The sequence below is a fragment of the Mirounga angustirostris genome, unplaced genomic scaffold, assembly GCF_029215605.1.
Source record: "Mirounga angustirostris isolate CCGP_5_RB_7025 unplaced genomic scaffold, mMirAng1.0.hap1 SCAF_1, whole genome shotgun sequence".
NCBI lineage: Eukaryota > Metazoa > Chordata > Mammalia > Carnivora > Phocidae > Mirounga > Mirounga angustirostris.
Window position 1 is genome coordinate 198,550,605 of NW_026991709.1, and position 18,280 is coordinate 198,568,884.

General features: G+C 46.9%; 1 protein-coding gene and 1 long non-coding RNA gene across 5 annotated transcripts in view; one reads left to right on the top strand and one right to left on the bottom strand.

Moving 5' to 3' along the window:
• Positions 1 to 2,126: 2,126 nt before the first annotated feature.
• Positions 2,127 to 13,631, bottom strand: LOC123833826 (uncharacterized). The gene is made up of 3 exons (XR_010413181.1): positions 13,490 to 13,631; positions 12,480 to 12,629; positions 2,127 to 2,713 (listed from the first exon to the last, which is right to left on the bottom strand). It is a non-coding gene; the product is annotated as an uncharacterized LOC123833826 (long non-coding RNA).
• The window catches only part of IP6K2 (inositol hexakisphosphate kinase 2), a 29,785-nt gene continuing 24,358 nt past the window's right edge, over positions 12,854 to 18,280 (top strand). Inside the window, exon 1 of one of the 4 annotated variants that reach the window (XM_045862464.3) lies at positions 12,854 to 13,010. The gene's annotated coding sequence lies outside the window, so the exon portion shown is untranslated. Of the gene's footprint in view, positions 13,093 to 18,280 lie in introns of all 4 variants that reach the window. The other 3 variants (XM_045862465.3, XM_054504767.2, XM_064596428.1) reach the window with 3 other exon arrangements.

The window sequence follows — 18,280 nt, forward strand, 5'->3', positions numbered from 1 at the left end:
GCTTAACCAACTGAGCCACCCAGGCACCCCTCACTGAACAAATTTTGATGACCTGCTGTGGACATTTCCTGACACTGTTTTTTTGTTTTGTTTTAAAGATTTTATTTATTTGAGATAGGGAGTGAGAAAGAGCAGGAGCAGGGGGGCAGAGGGAGAGGGAGAAGGAGAAGCAGGATCCCCCCTGAGCAGGGAGCCCAACGTGGGGCTCGATCCCAGGACCCTGGGATCATGACCTGAGCCACCCAGGCACCCCATGATACTGTTTAAACCCCAGGAATTATCAAGAACGATACTGAGGTCCACCTGGGCATTCTGGACCTTACTTCCGTTGATGATAGAGCTTATCCTCCATGTTTCTGGACTCACATAGACAGCAGCCCTGGTCTCCTATTTCAAGGATGATCATGCTCCCAATGCCTTATTGTTGCCCTTGGTCATGCTGCCCTTCTCCTTCAGAGCTGCCAGTGCCTCTTCGTAAAGTGAGTGGTTTGGACACACAGCACGCACTGTCCCTCCCTGCCCCAGCCTACATCACACAATTCTGGTTACACAAGCATCTGGGGCACTATAAAGGGAGAAAGACTAGAGTTGAGGTTTGAAGGAGACTCTCTCCAGGTAGGGATGCCTCAGAAATTGTCACCTTCATCCTAGTCATCCTAAACATCATGATGAAACTTGGCCAGAGATGGGTTTTGAGTCTAGGTTACATTTTGTGACATCATGGGCTCAAAAATCAAACTTTTCTCTAAGTTTGTCTCTTCTGTGTGACATTTCTACCCCTTCCTCTTTGACTTTTCCCAACCAAAATTCTTGATCCTGTGAGCACTACTTTCTCTTCTATAAAATCAGTTAACTGGGGGCGCCTGGGTGGCTCAGTTGTTAAGTGTCTGCCTTCAGCTCAGGTCATGATCCCAGGGTCCTGGGATCGAGCCCCGCATCAGGCTCCCTGCTTGGCGGGAAACCTGCTTCTCCCTCTCCCACTCCACCTGCTTGTGTTCCCTCTCTCGCTGTCTCTCTCTCCATCAAATAAATTAATTAATTAATTAATTAAAAAAAAAAACAACCCAGTTAACTGGCTTGTCTTTTTTTTTTTTTTAAGATTTTTTATTATTTATTTATTTGGGACAGAGAGAATGAGATACAAAGAGCATGAGAGGGAGGAGGGTCAGAGGGAGAAGCAGACTCCCTGCCGAGCAGGGAGCCCGATGCGGGACTCGATCCCAGGACTCCAGGATCATGACCTGAGCCGAAGGCAGTCGCTTAACCAACTGAGCCACCCAGGCGCCCTGGCTTGTCTTTTTTTTTTAAAGATATCATTTATGTATTTGTGAGAGAGAGAGCACAAGCTGGGAAGGGGCAGAGAGAGAGGGAGAAGCAGGCTCCTGGCTGAGCAGGAAGCCTGACGTGGAGCTTGATCCCAGGACCCTGGGACCATGACCTGAGCTGAAGGCAGACGCCTAATCGACTGAGCCACCCAGGCACCCCAAATGGCTTGTCTTTAAGTACATAAAGTCAAGCAGTGCCCAGCCCATTTGTAGACTGCAGGGCAGGAGGCTGGCCAGGCTGGAATGTGAAACCAAAGGAGCTACCCCAGTCACTAGGAAAGCCAGCAGGACCTGACCCCACCAATCAGTCCAACCTGACAGGCAGAAGAATGGGCATTGGGCGGTCAGCTCTTGGGGTACACAGTTGAAATAGTACCAGCCAAATCTCCGTGGCCTTCTTGGCCATCGGCCCACCACTTCCTCCCTCTGCAGAACTGCACTGAGCCAAGGGTCACAAGTCACTGTGTATGCTGCTGGAAGCCAGGATCCATCAATCTCCTTCCTGGCCAGGTCCTCCAGCTCCCAGAATGAGGAGGCAGGGGTATACAGTTGGTTTTTTCTTAGTAAACTGGTAAAAAGGAAGAGCTAAAGTCTAGACCCACCAGATAAGCAAAACAGCACTTTCCAGCATAACATCCAAGCATAGTTAAACTGGACATTTTCTTTTTCTTCTTTTCCCCTTATTTATTTATTTTTTAAAAAATTTTATTTACTGGTGAGAGAGCAGAGCAAGAGAGAGAGAGCACAAGCGGGGTAGGGGAGAGGGAGAGGGAGAAGCAGACTCCCCACTGAGCAGAGAGCCCAACTTGGGGCTTGATCCCAGGACCCTGGGATCATGACCTGAGCCGAAGGCAGACCCTTAACTGACTAAGCCACCCAGGTGCCCCCAAACTGGACATTTTCATTCTGAAAAAGAAAGGCCTAGGCATGCAGGGACACCTGCCGCACACTCTCCCATGCCTGTCACAAGCCCAGCCTGGGCAGCTGGAGGATTGGGGGACCTGAAGCTGAGGCTTGGATCTGCAGGGCGGTCAGGGCAGAGGCCTTTGGGGCACAGGTACATCAACTCCCGACAAGTTGGAACAGCACATGAGCCACGTTGGACTCCTGGCGTCCTGTCCTAGAGCCCCATGGCCAGGATGAGAAATGAGGCTGCACACAGGCTCATATGACCCCAGATGAGGGGCAGCGTTGGCGGCTCTGGAAGGCAGACTGCTTTCAAACCAAGACAGAGCTGGGCCACAGAAAGCATGTGACCCCCAGACCCCCACGTCAGGACACTGCCCCTACCTCAGAACTCAAGATGGTTCCACTGGGCTGGCAGCTCTGGGCTGAGGCTGGTGAGATGAGAATGAGTTGGAGACCCTCCAGTACCTTGGCTTGCTCCTCTGTAAAGAAGAGCAAGGAGAGAATCTCAAACTGACTCCCCGCTGAGTGCAGAGCCCTACCCAGGGATTCTCTCATTCTCTGTCTCTCATTCTCTCTCTCTCAAATAAAGAAATAAAATCTTTAAAAAAAAGAAGGAAGCAGGCTTATGGGAGGGCGTCCACTCCGGTGCCCTTGGCTTTGCCCATGTGCGTTGGCCCAGTGGAGTTCCAGTCCAGCCTTTCACCTGCCTGGGCTGGGCCAAGGCCCAACCACGGGAGGAGGCTGGGGTTCCGTGGCTGGTATGGTCTCTCCCCTTATGCTCACTTTAAGCTGGGCATCCCTGGCTCATAGCAAAAGCAGGCCCCACTCTGTGACAGAGAACTGGCCTCACAACTGAAAACCTATGTGAGTTATTCTCAGACCTGGTAAACGGATAAAGCTAGTTTTATGCCCCAGGAGGGCTAGCTTTGCACCTGGGAACTGGTCCAGGGCCAGGTTTACAGAGTGAGGCAAAGGTCCATGGAGTGTGCCAGAGCGGGGCTCACGGAGACCAGGCAGGCTTCCAGCACGATGGGAATTTCTCAGTGTCCTTCTGGGCTCTCCGCGTCCTGGACGCAGTGGGGACAGGGTGTGCGTCCAGAACGATGTGCTGGGAGCCGCCTCCACCCTGGCCCTGTGGGATCCTTTTCTTGGTGATTTTCCTGCCTTTGTTCTGTAACAACAACAAATCAGGAATGACTTGCAACCAGCCCCTCCCCATGTGGCCCACTTTCCAGGGCTGTGGATTCAGGGGAGGGTCTTGGGTGGTGGGGGACCTGGGTCCTGCCCTGTCCTGGTGGGAACATTGTGTTCTGGACTGGGAACTGCCCATCAACCCTTGGGAGCCGTGGGCCCGAGGGGGTGGAGTGGAGCGAGAAAGGCCAGCTTGATTTAAGAAACAGGCAGGGAAGGGGTTTCTGATAAATCAGTAAGCCCAGGACAGCTCTGCCCATGCACGCCCTCCCGAACCTACCCCTGGCCCCGGCCCTGGCAGAGAGGAGCTCTTCCTTCCTCAATCCCAGGCCAGGGCTGTGTGGGAGGATCGAAGGGATCCCCAACGGGGCATCTTCAGCACAGAAAGGCTGCCTCCACCTTCTGGTCCAACTCTCACTCCCTCCACTTTTGGACAACCTCTTCACCCTGGCTGATGCCTGCCTGGGGCCTGGCTACTTACATCTCTGAGGCGAGGTCTCTGCTCAGCACCTCCTGCCACCCCTCATCTGCAGGCCCCTTGCAATGCTTGCTGCCTGGCGCTTGGCCGATCCTCTAACCTTTTGTACCTCAGCCTCCCTCAGTGATGGCCTCACCTCATCAAAACAGAAACATGGGCCAGAAGTCCCGGGCTCCTCCTCTGCTCCCCGTGTCCCCCTGTAATTCTTGGCCCAGTGTTCTCCTTTCATGGCAAAAGCCTTGAGACTTCCCCGCAGTTGCCTCCTCGCCTCCCGTTCTGGCCGCAGCTCAGCCCTGCGGTCCTTGGAGACAGCTGAAGTCACCATGGTGGACTCCTCTCTCCGCTTCAAGGACCACCTTCTCAGGAACATCTAGTTCTCCGGGTTTCCTTCTCAGCTCTGTTGCCAGCTTTAACCCAGATTACAGTTAAATGTTGGAGTGTCCCAGGGCTCCACTTCGCTCCCCACCCTGGGAGATTTGTCAGAAGCATGGCTTTGGGTGTTCTCTCCATGCTGCTCCCTCCAGATTTATACCTCCATCCGGGACCCTGCGCTGGGCCGAGGGTCCAGTGGTCTGGGCTGGGATTCCTCTCCCATCTCTTCACTCCACCCACTGGGAACCTTCTGCGAAGTTTGCTCCGCTTTTGTTTTGTTTTGTTTTTAATTTAAAATTTTTTTCAAAGTGTGGAATATAATGAATACAGAAAGATGCACAAAACAAAGACATTCTGCTCAATGATTTCTCACAGGCCGAACACTCACAAAACACAGCCCAGGTGAAGGACACTGTTGACGCCCTACGGTGCCTCTGGGTTTCTGTAGCGGGTCCTCCCCGCCGTCCTGAGTTCTAAGGTTCTAAGGTAAGTTTCTTGATCGTCACCACCTAAACACGCCTCTTTGAAAAACCACTTCCTTGGGGCACCTGGCTGGCTCAGTTGGTGGAGCCTGTGACTCTTGATCTGAAGGTTAGGAGTTCAAGCCCCACACTGGGTGTAGAGCGGACTTAAAAACAGCAACACAACAACAGATAAATAGATAGGTAACCACTTTCTTCATACAGTGATATAAACACCTGTAATTCAATGCATAAGGGAGAATCATCCTAACTTCTGGGTTTTAGCACAATCTTTATCTTTATCTTTTCCTCTTTTGTTTACCCCTGCCTTTCCCTTTTATCACCATCGCTCTCTGGAAAAGCTCTCTGGAAAACCATCGTTATAAGATACATATTCCCTGGGGCACCTGGGTGGCTCATTCCATTAAGTGTCCGACTCTTGGTTTGGCTCAGGTCATAATCTCAGGGTCTTGGGATCAATCCCTGGGTAGGGCTCTGCACTCAGCGGGGAGTCAGTTTGAGATTCTCTCCTTCTCCCTCTGCCTCTCTGCCCCTCTCTAAAATAAATAAACAAAATCTTTTTAAAAAAAAGATACATGTTCCTATGTTTCTCCTTGCTTACATAATCGTTATATATATATTATATCCCATATATATATCGCATCCCTAACCCCTGTGTCGTTCAAGGGATATATATATATATATATAACCCCTGTGTCATTCAATATATATAACCCCTCTGGGGCTATATGTGTGTGTGTGTGTGTGTATATATATATAGGGATATATATATAATAATATAGCCCTTGAATGACACAGGGGTTAGGGATGTGAACCCTCTGCACAGTCGAAAATCCATGTATAACTTTTGACTCCTCAAAAACATAATTGCCTGGGGGCACCTGGGTGGCTCAGTCATTAAGCGTCTGCCTTCAGCTCAGGTCATGATCCCAGGGTCCTGGGATCGAGCCCCCATCGGGCTCCCTGCTTGGCGGGAAGCCTGCTCCTCTCTCTCCCACTCCCCCTGCTTGTGTTCCCTCTCTCGCTGTGTCTCTCTCTGTCAAATAAATAAATAAAAAATCTTAAAAAAAAAAAAAAACCGTAATAGCCTGCTGTTGATTGGAAGTCTTACCAATAACATAAACAGTCGATTAACCTGTTCTGTATGTTATATGTATTATATACTGTATTCTTACAATAAAGTAAGCTAGAGAGGAAAGAAAATCATAAGGAAGAGAAAATCCATACACAGTACTGTACTGTATTTATGGGGAAATATGCAAATAAGTGGAGTTCAAACCCATGTTGTACAAGGTATCAAATGTGGTTTTTCTTTGTTGTACACATGAGATCATTTTGTACACACTTTTCTGCATCTTTCTCACTCGTCTCAACTTGTTGCAGGCACTCCAGTTCAGGTGGTGGTATTCCAATTCCTCCTTTTCGATGGTGACATAAAACCTGTCCCCCAATTTTTTGATCCTCCTCCCACAAAAGGTGGAGTCTAATTTCCCTCTCCTTGAACATACATCCCGGCCTCAGTGACTTTGCTTCTAATGACAGAATGAGGCAGAAATGACGCTGTGACTTCGGAGTCTGGGTTAGAAAGGTAATACAGCTTCCAACCTGCCTTCCTCTCTCTTGGGACAATCATCCTTGGAACCTTGCCACCATGTTGTGAGGAAGCCCAGGGCACATGGAGGCCAATGTGTGTGTTCCTGCCTCAGCTGACAGCCAGCATTAAACATGCGTCAAGTGAGGGATCTTGGGGCGCCTGGGTGGCTCAGTCATTAAGCGTCTGCCTTCGGCTCAGGTCGTGATCCCAGCGTCCTGGGATCGAGCCCCATATTGGGCTCCTTGCTCAGCGGGAAGCCTGCTTCTCCCTCTCCCCCTCCCCCTGCTTGTGTTCCCTCTCTCGCTGTGTCTCTCTCTTCAAATAAATAAATAAAATCTTAAAAAAAAAAAAAGTGAGGGATCTTCCCATGATCGCAGCCCCAGCTTTCAAGTTGCCCAGATGGATGCAGCAAAGAATCTTGATGCAACCCCTGAATCTTGCTCAAATGGCACATTTGTGAGCAAAATAAATGTTACTGTTTTAAGCCACTAAATTGAGGTAATTTTTTTACACAGCATAATAGCCAGAACAGTGTGGACGTACCAGAATGTCTCTAACCTGGGCCTTGTGGATGGGCCATCACTTTGCAATTTTTTTCCCCACTATACGTGATGTAGGAATAAATATCCCTGACCATATAGCCCACATCCAGTGCTCTTATTTCTATAGGTGAGAATCCAAAGTTTGGGACTATAGGGTGCAAAAGTATATGCATTTTTATTATGCTGGAGTTTGCCAAATTGCTTTCCAAAAAAGCTGTAACCAATCTTACCTTTGTCAATAATGTTTTGTTTTAATGTTTAATGTTTTCCTTACATCCTGGAAAGCAAGATTTGGTACAGCTCTTTTTAACATTTGCTGGTCTACTAAATATAAAGTATCAGCTCATTTCTCTTTAAAAAAAAAAATTAATAGTTTTTTAAAAGAAGAGTGGTTTTAGGTTCACAGCAGAATTGAGTGGAAAGCATAGAGTGTTCCCATATATCCCCTCCCTGCCTCAACACGCAGCCTCCCTCACCATCCCATATCAGTGTGGTATGTTTGTTATAATCAGTGAACCAATGTTGACCCATTATAAACCAAAGTCCAGAGTTTACCCAGAGTTCATTCTTTTTGTTGTACATTCTATGGGTTTTGACAAATGTATAATGACATATATCCGCCATTAGAGTATTATATAGAACAGTTTCACTACCCTAAAAAATCCTCTGTGTTCCACCTATTCATCTCTCTTCCTCAAATCCCTGGCAATCACTCACCTTTTTACTCTCTCCATAGTTTCGCCATTGTTACATTTTCACTCTGATTTGCATCCCTTGCCTTCTGATATACTTGACCATTTTTTCATGTTGTGAGGTTCTGTTGGTTGCCTCCCAATCCTTTTTCTTCTTCATCTTTGCTAATAAACCCAGATTTTGTCCAGGATGGCAAGTGTCCAGTCTCAAGTGATGTATGAATCCTGACCCCATTCCCTCTCAGACTTCTAGTATGATTTCCTATAGGAAATTTCCCACTCAGTACAATTCCTATACCTTTCATAATAAATTCTTCCCAAATATTTTATAGTCCTGTTATTGTTAATTGAATATTTTTCTCATTTTTATTGATTTCTAGGGGGCTATTTGTAGTAAATTAAAAAAAGAATTTAAGTAGGCTCCACACCCAGTGTGGAACCCAACGTGGGACTTGAACTCATGACCCTGAAATCAAGACCTGAGCTGAGATCAAGTCAGATGCTTAACTGATTGAGCCCCCAGGCACTCCTGTAGTAAATTTTTATTTTTTTTAATTAATTTATTTATTTGAGACAGAGAAAGCACAAGTGGGAGGGGCAGAGGGAGAGGGAGAGAGAATCCCAAGCAGACTCCATATGGAGCACAGAACCCGATGTGGGGCTCGATCTCATGACCCTAAGATCACAACCTGAGCTGAGATCGAGTCGGACGCTTAACCAACTGTGCCAGGCACCCCTATAGTGAATTTTTAATATATTTTCTTGTATTTATCACTTAACATTTTCTCTTATTAATTGTAGTTTTCAAGAAAGTCCTTTGGATTTTCTAGATTTCCATTCATTACATTAAAAAGATAATGCAATCTTGGTCTTTTCAGTATTTATAACATTTTATTTTCTTGTCTTATTATATTTGCTAGAACTCTAAAGCATTGTGTAATGATACTAGTGTTAATACCAATCCTGTCTAGCTCCTGATTGAAACAAAAAGTGGTTTTAATATCTGGTGTATGTTGGCCTATGATTATTTTACATTTTTTATTTTTTTCATGAACTGTGCCTTTTGTTAGATAATGACCCTCTTTATTTTTCTCAATGCCTATCACCTTAAATCCTACCTTCTCTGGTGTCATGTAGCTACTCCTGCTGTCTTCTAGTTTGTGCTGGCCTGATCTTTCTCTCTGCCAACTCCTTATTTTCAGTCTTTTTTTCCTTTTCTTGTGGTTTCATGTATCTTTGTTATAAACAGTATGTATCTTTTTTTTTATCTTTCTAACCCAGTCTCTAGGTTTTTAATGGGGGATCAGGGTATCCTTATTTAGTATGACAAAAATGTTTGCCATTCCATAATTCTTTTATGTTTATTATTTTTTACTTTGTGATTTTATCTTTTTATCCAATTGAACTATATGAAACTACCAACTACCTACTTTCCCCTTTTCTCTCTCTAAGATGTCATTCATTTCATTTTTTCCCTTGTTAATTTGGAAATTCTACATACTTTTTTCCATTCCATTAATGGCTACCTCCCCCCTCCAGGCATGAGGACTGACCCTTTACTGTGTATAGGTAGCAGATAATTTACCTATGTTATGGGGGAGAGTTTAAGGCCATTGGCCCTTCCTCCTTGGCAGGTAACTTGTTCTATCTGTGAGTCTGTACAATGTTCTCTTTCTCCTTGGAGTTTAAGAATTTACTATCATCTTTCCATTCCATACTGCCTGGGAATGAGGTCAGTACGTCCCATCTGCAGACACAGGTTTTTCTTCATGTCAGAAAAGTTTTCTTCTGTAATTCATTTGCTTCATGCCTCTATTTCATCCATCCCCATTTCTCCCTTTGGAACTCCTGGTTGCACATCAGGATTCCTGGATTTGGTCTCCAGATCTCTGGTCTTTCCTTCATGTCTTTGAGCTTTCCATTGAGCTCTGAGCTATTTCTTCCATTAGACCCAAGCACCTTCTTCATATTCCTCCAACATGTCAAACTTGCTCTGTCCTTGGGGTCTTTGCACTTGCTATGCTTTCTTTCAGGAATGGCTTCTCTTAGATCTTTCCCTGCTCAGCCATGCCTCTAGGTTCATCTTAGCTCAGATGTCCCCTTCTCAGATAAACCTTTCCTGCTGCCTTGGATGTAAACAACATACTCTGCACATCATCCTGGTTCCTTTTCTCCATTATTCACACTGCCCATAATTAAGGTTTTTTTAAAAAAGATTTTTATTTAGGGTGCCTTGGTGGCTCAGTGGTTAAGCAACTGCCTTTGGCTCAGATCCCAGAGTCCCCATCGGGCTCCCTGCTCGGCAGGGTGTCTACTTCTCCCTCTGACCCTCTCCCCTCTCATGCTCTCTCTCTTTCTCTCTCAAATAAATAAATAAAATCTTAAAAAAAATTTTTTTTTATTTATTTGAGAGAGAGAGAAAGAGAGAGCACTAGTGGGGGGGTGGGGCAGAGGGAGAGGGAGAAGCAGACTCCTTGCTGAGCAGGGAGCTCTAAGCAGGGCCCAATCCCAGGACCTTGAGATCATGACCTGAGCCGAAGGCAGACATTTAACTGTCTAAGCCACCCAGGTGCCCCTTAAGTTGTTTATTTTACTGTTATATTCATCCTTTACTTCCCCACACTCCTCACTGTGGGGCAAGGACTCTATAAATCATTCAAATTCTTGCTGTGTCCATTCTTGCTATGTACCCAGTGTCTAGCACAGGTCAGTAGTTATGGAAGAAATATAAGAGTGAATTAATGTCTTCCCCAGGGAGACCCTGCCCTCTCCAGTCTCAACCCCACACATAGGAGTATTGGAATGGGAGAGTGGGTGGGCAGAGGAAGGCAGGGCAGTACTTACCTATGAGGGTTTGAATGACTGGTGCCTCTTGGGTTCTTTTTATTCTGTGGTTACAGACAGGGAACAGGAGCAGAAGCTGGGTTGGGCTTCCTAGCAATCCTGCTGGGTGTGGGGGGCTTTGGGCCTGACCCAGGGCTAACCTTGATCCGGGATACTCTCATTCTGCCCCAATCTTCCACTGTCCCATTTTAATTTTTTTCCATAGCCCTTATCACTTAATACCATATGGAATCCTTCTTATTCAGTCAGCCAGCAGGTATTTCTGGAGTTTATTGGTATTTGAGGTGCTCAGGATCTATCCATGACTAAAATAGAGAGATTCTCACCTCACAGGGCTCTTACTCTAGTGGAGGAAGCCAGGCAATGCCATATAAGGATAATAAATGCCTCCATAAGAAAGGTAACTGCTATGAAAAAAAGTAGAGCAGGGTAAAGGGATAAAGGTGATCCCATGTGCTGGCTGAAAGGTTCAGGTTGCAGTCTGAAATGAGGGGCTTTGAGGGCATTAGGGTACAGTCCTTTGGAAATCCGTGGAAAGTGCATTGCAGGGATGGGAACAACTGGAGCCCAACCCCTGAGCCGGGAGAGTGCACAGGGTGTGATGTGTGAGAAACTTCAGGCTGCTGAGCAGTGGGGCTGGAGATAAACAGAGGACATGTAGTCAGAGAGGCAATGGGGAATCATAGGGTCCCTGCCAACTCTGGCTTTTCCTTGTGGAGGGGCTACTGCAGGAATCTGAGCAGGGCATGAAGGATTCTTTTTTTTTTTTTAAAAGATTTTATTTATTTATTTGACACAGAGAGAGAGGGAACACAAGCAGGGGGAACAGCAGAGGGAGAGGGAGAAGCAGGCTTCCCGCAGAGCAAGGAGCCCGATGCGGGGCTCGATCCCAGGACCCCGGGATCATGACCTGAGCCGAAGGCAGACGCTTAACCGACTGAGCCACCCAGGCGCCCCTGAAGGATTCTGATTTAGGTATTCACAGGCTGATGTGCGGAGAATGGACTGAAGATGGCAAGGGCTGCTACAGGAGACTGGGAGGGAGGTGGCTGTGACATTGCCCTGGGGAGAGAAGGTGGTGGCTTGGACTGGGTAGAAGCCATGCACCTGGCAAAAGGTGCTCTCATTCTGGGTAAATGATGCAATGGAAGGAACAGAACTTCTTGAATGTAAGTGGGAAAGCAGTCAAGAGGGGTTTGGACTGAGCAATAGGAAGGACTACGCAGCCATCCTTTTGAGCTGGCGGAGGTGAGGTAGAGTGCATTTGGGGGATGAGCCAGAGCGAGGGTGGCACAAGTTGAGTTTGAGATGCCAAGTGGAAGTCAGCGCAGATGCCTAGTTTACAGCTGGGCATGGAGTCTGGCACTCAGTAAGTTGTCTGGACTGGACGTACACCTCTGGGAGTGATGGACGTGTAGGTGGACTTTGAAGCCATAAACCTGGATAAGGTTAGGAGAGAGAGAATGTAGACAGAGAGAGGAGGCAAAGAGGAAGAACCAGTGAGGCGAGAAGCATGAGGGTGTAGAGGCCTGAAACACACAGGGAAGGTGCTTCCAGGAGAGGAGAGATCAGCTGGTCACAGGAAGTCTTTCCTGCCCACTCTTATAAAGGCAGCACCCCCTCCCCCCTCTTTTTAACTCTTTCTGTTCACTGCTATATTCCCAGCACAGAGTGTGGGTGCTCAATAAATACCTGTTGAATAGGTAAGCATATGCATGAATCCACACCTCTGCAAACCCCCAGTGCACATGCAGCATGGGGCTGCCATTCTGGCCTCCTTTACAGAAAGCAGAGATCAGGTAGGAGGCTCTGTCCACTCTCAGGGACACCTCCCTCTTCCCTCGAATTTCTCACTGACATCCACTCAGGTGGGAGCTCTCCTGGCCAACGCATAGGACCCAGGACAAATGAGCCTCAGACAAGCACTGCAGTGTGGAGGTTGGTAGGACCTAGATTGGACACAGGTTTATCCACCAGTCCCCAGAAGACTGTCGACACCTCTACATCTAGTCATCTATCCACCTGTGCATATAACCACTCCTTTACTCACCGTCTACAGTCACTCTCTCGTCCATCTTTCCATCCATCCCCATCTAGTCCTCTGTCCATCCATCTGCTAGGGTGACGAAATTCCCAGTTTGCTGCAGACTGCCTCAATGTTAGCCTTGAAAAGTCCACATCCCGGGAAACCCCTCGGACTCTGGAAAAATGGGACAGTTGGTTGAGCCATCCGTTCACCCAGGGATCCCTCATTGCACCCAAAAGCCCAAAGCCCATCTGTCCACCCAACCACCCACCTGACCTCCCTGGCCATCCTCCCCCTGGAAGGCAGGCAAGGCCCCGCCCCATCCCTGGCCCCGCTCCGTGCCCCGCCCCTCCCGGAAGCCGCTGCCAGGGATCCCGGCGCCCTAGCAACAGCGCTTTTCCGGCGGCCCAGTCCACGAGCCCGGCTCCCGGTGCGAGCCAATAGCGAGGAGCTCCGGGAGCGAGGCGCGGGGGGCGGGGCTCGGCGCGGCCGCCGCCATCTTGGTGGGAGAGAAACAATAGGACGGAAGCGCCGCGGGTCGGGCTGAGGCCGCAGGTAACGCCCGCCTTGTCCAGCCTATGGTTCTGCCACCCCGGTGGATTTGGAGGAGGGTGTCTCCGGGCCTTTCGGGGGTGAGGTCTCTGGTCATTAGGGTTGTCCCCGGGTTACTTGGGGAGGGGCTCCCCTGCGATCCTGGGGGCGGGGAGATCTCCCCGGGTCTTCATGGGGCCGGATATCCCCCGCTCATTTGAGAGAGGCATTATTTCTTCAGGTTGCTGGGGGCAGAATATCTCCCCTGATTTTGAGGGGCAGAATCTTCTCTGGTCATCGAGGGGGTCTCCCGGGTATCTTGGCGGTGCAGGATCTCCCTCCGGTCATTGAGAAGGTTTCTCCAGGTCTTTGTGGGGGAAAGATTTCCTGGGTCGTTGCTTCCCAAGACAGCGGAGTCCATGGGCTCCTGGGTTATTGGGGGGGGGGGTTCTCCTTGAGCCTTTGGGTGGAGGAGCCAGCCCACCGCCTCAGGTGCTGTTTACCTGGGGCCGGCAGATGTGCAGCCATTTTGAGCGTTGAATGCCAGTTGGGCCTGTCAGCGGGTGTCTGGTGAGGCGATCTGCACATCTTATTATTCAAAAAAGTCCTAAAATGGATCAGAGGACGGCTTCTTTAATAGTGGTAAGCTTCACCGTGGGTGGAGCTTTCATTTCTTTCCTATTTGCCTCCCATCCTAATGATTTGTATTAATCGGTTTCCTATGTTCCTATGTTAAGGAAGCTGCACTAGCCGAAAAATGAGTCCAAACGTTGTGAAAACAAAATGTAGAAAACAGTAAAACCTAGTGCTCTTAGATACAGGACTAGTTACTGCTTGGAATGAAACGTTTTGGTAGTAAAATTTACGTGAAACAAGAATAAAATAAAGTCTTAGGAAATAATAGTTTTAAGAAAAACTACTGAAACTTTTGAAAAGCGTTAAGAAAAATGTTCCAGTTCACCAGTTCTGTGATTTTTTTTTTTATAAAGCGCCATGATTACAGTAATTTGATGAACTCTAGTATTTAAAATATTTGCAGTATTTGCATTTTTAGCAGGGTTACATTTTAAGTGAACTCATGCTTATTTACATCGGTTGCTGCTGTGGAGTTTGCGTAATTGCATCCTGTAACCTGGTGTTAAGTATTTAAAGAGAAGTTTCAGGGTGGTGGTGGTATTGTTTTAATTTTAGCCGCTTTCAGAATTAGAAGCCAGCAAAATGAATACTTTATCATATTTCATATAAAAAGCCAGTTAAGAGGCGCCTGGGTGGCTCAGTCTGTTAAGCATCTGCTTTCGGCTCAGGTCATGATCCTGGAGTTCCTGGAACGAGCCCTGCATCATCTCATCCATTGGGCTCCCCACTCAGTGGGGAGTCTGCTTCTCCCTCTCCCTCTGCCCCTCCCCACTTGGGTTCTCTCTTTTCTCACTCACTCTTTCTCTCAAATAAATAATCGTAAAAAAAATAAGTAAAAAATAAAAAGCCAGTTGATCTCTTAATAACTTTTTCTTTGGAGAAAAAGTCAGTTGAACTGTTAACTGTTATTCCAGCTGATTTACTTGCTTTGTAACTTTTAGAGTAGAATTCACAGGAATTGTTAGAAATCAAGTGCATGAGAACCAGCACCAGAGTTGATGTAATTGTAAAAACCACTTTAGCAGATGTAATAGAATTCTGTTGTGCTTTGGAGCTTCACAAGTGACAGAGCAGTACACTGTATATCATCCCTGTGTGTGTCCGAGCAGTGGAATGTGGAAGGAAGGAAGGAGCAACTGCTGATTGAACCTTAGCTCATCTCCCTTGCAGAGGGGTGCCAGGGCCTTCTGTAAGCACTGGAGATGTCACTGGTATCTAGGCAACAGGGTTGAGCCTGAGCCCCAGAGGCCAGCTTGCTGAGGTGAAAATTTTCCATTGTTTGGTTCATAAAGAGGATGCTCTGGGGAAGAATTTTCCCTTTAAGTGAAGTTATTTTACCTAGTGAGATAATCGTCCTAACAAATTGAACACATTTTTATACAGTGGAAGGTAAGCAGATGATTTCTCTTGTGTGATTACATTTTAAAGCATGTTTTTGTTTTTTAAATAATTATATTTTCGTCTGTTTGAATACCGAGTAATAAAAGTAATAAGTAGTATGATATTTTGCAATATATTCTGGTAGCAAGAAAAGGTCCTTTTCCCCAAAAATTGAATTTACGCTTCACCTCAGAGTTTGAAGGAAAAGACAGTCTCCTAAGCTGATGAACAGTTGGTTTGGGTCTGTCATCCATCACCAGTTGGAGTTACCAACCCCTAGTTGATCTTGTTTCACTTCACTGCCTGTCTCCCCCCATCTTAAAAACAAACAAACAAAACCCGAATTTTTTAGGTGGCATAGCCCCAGGATGTATTTTTTTCCATAAGTATTTCATTGAGCTGCCCATTGTATCTACAATACCATTAGTCTGCCTAAAAACCAATGATAATACCTTTTTTTCCCACCTAAATATCTGGTTATGGTCAAATGTCTCTGATTTTCCTATAATTTTTTTTACAGTTGATTTGTTTGTATCAGGATCCAAATAAGGTCTGCACATTGCATTTGATTGAGGTATCTCTTTTGTTTCTTAAATTTATATGGGCTCATTGTAATTGTTTTGTTGAAGCAGCTGTCATTTATCCTTTAGGATTTCCCATATGCTGGCTTTTCCTGATCACTTCCTTTGCTTGATACCTTTTGACTATGGTGGCTGGGTTTGAAGGGGTCGCTCCTGTATATCTTTTCAATAAAGACGTTGTGAAGGCTTTGCCAAGGCTCACTCATAACTGAGCCCCAAACTATGAACTCTGAGGTCTGTCAGGGACCTAAAGGGCCACACAGTGCAAGACCCTCCTCTTCCCTCTGTATTGTGTAGTCCAAAAACTAAGAGCCCTAGATTTTCCATGTGAAACTGGGAGGAGAGTCCGTGACTTCCAGGAGGGTGTAGATGTTCTGCCTCTTTGTATCTTTACAGACCTCCTTCTCTCACACTGACCTTGCACCCTCTGCTCACAGGCAGTTCACACCTATGGGGGCCCTGATGCAGCGTTCTTCTTTCTTTGCACATTACTCTTAGAGTGTCTTCTGTCTTCCCTTTATAGGTAACCCCCAAATCTGTTTGCAGGTTAGGTTCACTCAAGCTTCAATCCCATTGCTCCCAACTCTCTGCTGAATGTTTCTTGAGTGCTTGACCATCCCCTTATATTTAAGTGTCTGTAGCTCAACTCAGTGTCTTCTGAGCTGTTTCTGACTTCATGAACCAAACATCCTTGTTCTGACGTGGGAAGGCTCAATATCTGACTCATCCCTCTAATTTGGTTCCCTGTACTGGGTTCTGAAGATAGGGTCCACAGGTGCCCACACCCCAGTCTGTAGAGTTCAGTGAGGGGTGCGTTTTTCAGCAGAGGCCCAGAGATGTCTCAGATTTTCCAGGGGGTCAGTTACTCCTTGAAGGGTTAAGAACAGTGTGGGACACCTAGCCACCTACCAAATCCTGTTTCTCTACTCTCCCCCCTTCCTTCCTTAATTCCCTGTGGGGGCTGGGCACCAGGCTCTCTGGGTACCTTGAAGAAGGCAGGAGAAATTTGTGCCCTGCCAAGTGTGCCACTGAGTGTGGGAGGTCAGTCCAGGCGGGACAGGTGTCTGGAGAAGGCAGCCCTGTGTCTTGGGGGCCCCAGAGCCTAAGAGCTGTCAGGACTCTTTCCCACCTCCCGCCCCAGGGACAAAGGAGGAGAGACCCTTGAGAGAAGGAAGCCCATTCTGGGAGAGGCTGGAGAGACCAGCTTGGTCTTGAGCCTCATGGCCTCCTAGAGGTTGCGGCTCTGTTGGGGGCGCTCTTGCTATCATCTCCTTCCTCCTGCAAGCTCCCAGGCTCGGGACTGCGGAGGCAGTGTTGCCTCCTTCTCTTTCACCTTTGGTTTTGACATCTTCAAATAACCAGATTCTAAATTCAGGAGCCCACAAAGTTACCTGAACCATGGCTGTGGTATAACATGTAACAGAGTAGCTTGAGAGCTTTCTAAGCACTCACAGTTTTTCTTAAGCTTAAAATTTTTTCTTCTCTCAAACCTCCTTTTTCACATATGCTTCTAATGTGTGTAAGAATTGTATCTCTCTGTTTGCTCCTTAAGTAAGAATGTAGACAGAAGACCCCAGTAAATGCTGGGTCCTGCTGCCACTGTCCTACCCATGGCGTTGCTGTAGAGATTGCTGGGCATCTGTGAAGCCAGGTTTTCCTTTTCCTCTCTGCCTGGTTAATTTTCCCTACGGAAAATGTCACCACCCTGCTCCACAATCCTTGGTGGCTCACAGGCATTACAGGGAAGAGTGAAACAGTGGGTGCAACCTCTATGCTCTGTCTCAGCAGTTCTACTTCTAAGGAATTTTCCTTCAGAAATACTTCCACAAGAGTGCAAAGACGGCTACAAGGACACTCATTGCATTATTATTGTAATAAACTAGTGTCAGTAGGGAAGTTAAAAATACATTATGATTATGTGTGAATAATATGCTGCCTTTGAAAGGAATTTTGTATAGACAGAGATATGGCTAAGGCATATAGTTCAGTGGGGAAAAGTGGCAAAACAGAACAAATGTTGAATGATCCTACTTGTATGAGAAACCAGAGTAGTCCAATTCATAGAGACAGGAAGTTGAATGGTGGTTGCCAGTGGCTTGGGAGTAGGGAGACTGGGCAGTTATTATTTAATGGGTGCAGAGTTTCAGTTTGGGAAGATGAAAAAGTTGTGGAGATGGGTGGTGGTGATTGTTGCACAACACCGTGAATGTACTCAGTGCCACTGAACTGTATGCCCCAAAATATCTTAAAAAGGTAAATTGTATGTTGTGTATATTTCATCACAATTTTTTAAAAAGGTGAGAAAAATAAAGCTGATTTTCCTGGGCGGAGAAAAGCAAAACAACACATACAGCCTGATCCTGTTTATGTAAAGAATAGAAAAGCGTGTGGAAGAAAATCTGCAGGAGGAAGAGACCCCAAACTAATAATGGTGGTCATTTTATCATACTTGTAACCAGTTTAAAGATCTGTGTTTTTTTTAAAGGCTAGGCAGGTTGTCCCGTGGCACTCTGTTCCTCTGCCTGCCGCTGAAGCCTTCTCTCTTCACTCTCCTTCCAGGAGCGCAAGCTTAGTATGCCCTTATCCCCTCGTACTGTCGGGTCCCTCTGTGACCTCCATCTCCCAGTGGACTCTTTGGAGGAGCTGTAGGGCAGAGGACACCCAGGCAGGAGGCTAGATGTTTGACTCTTGTTTCTG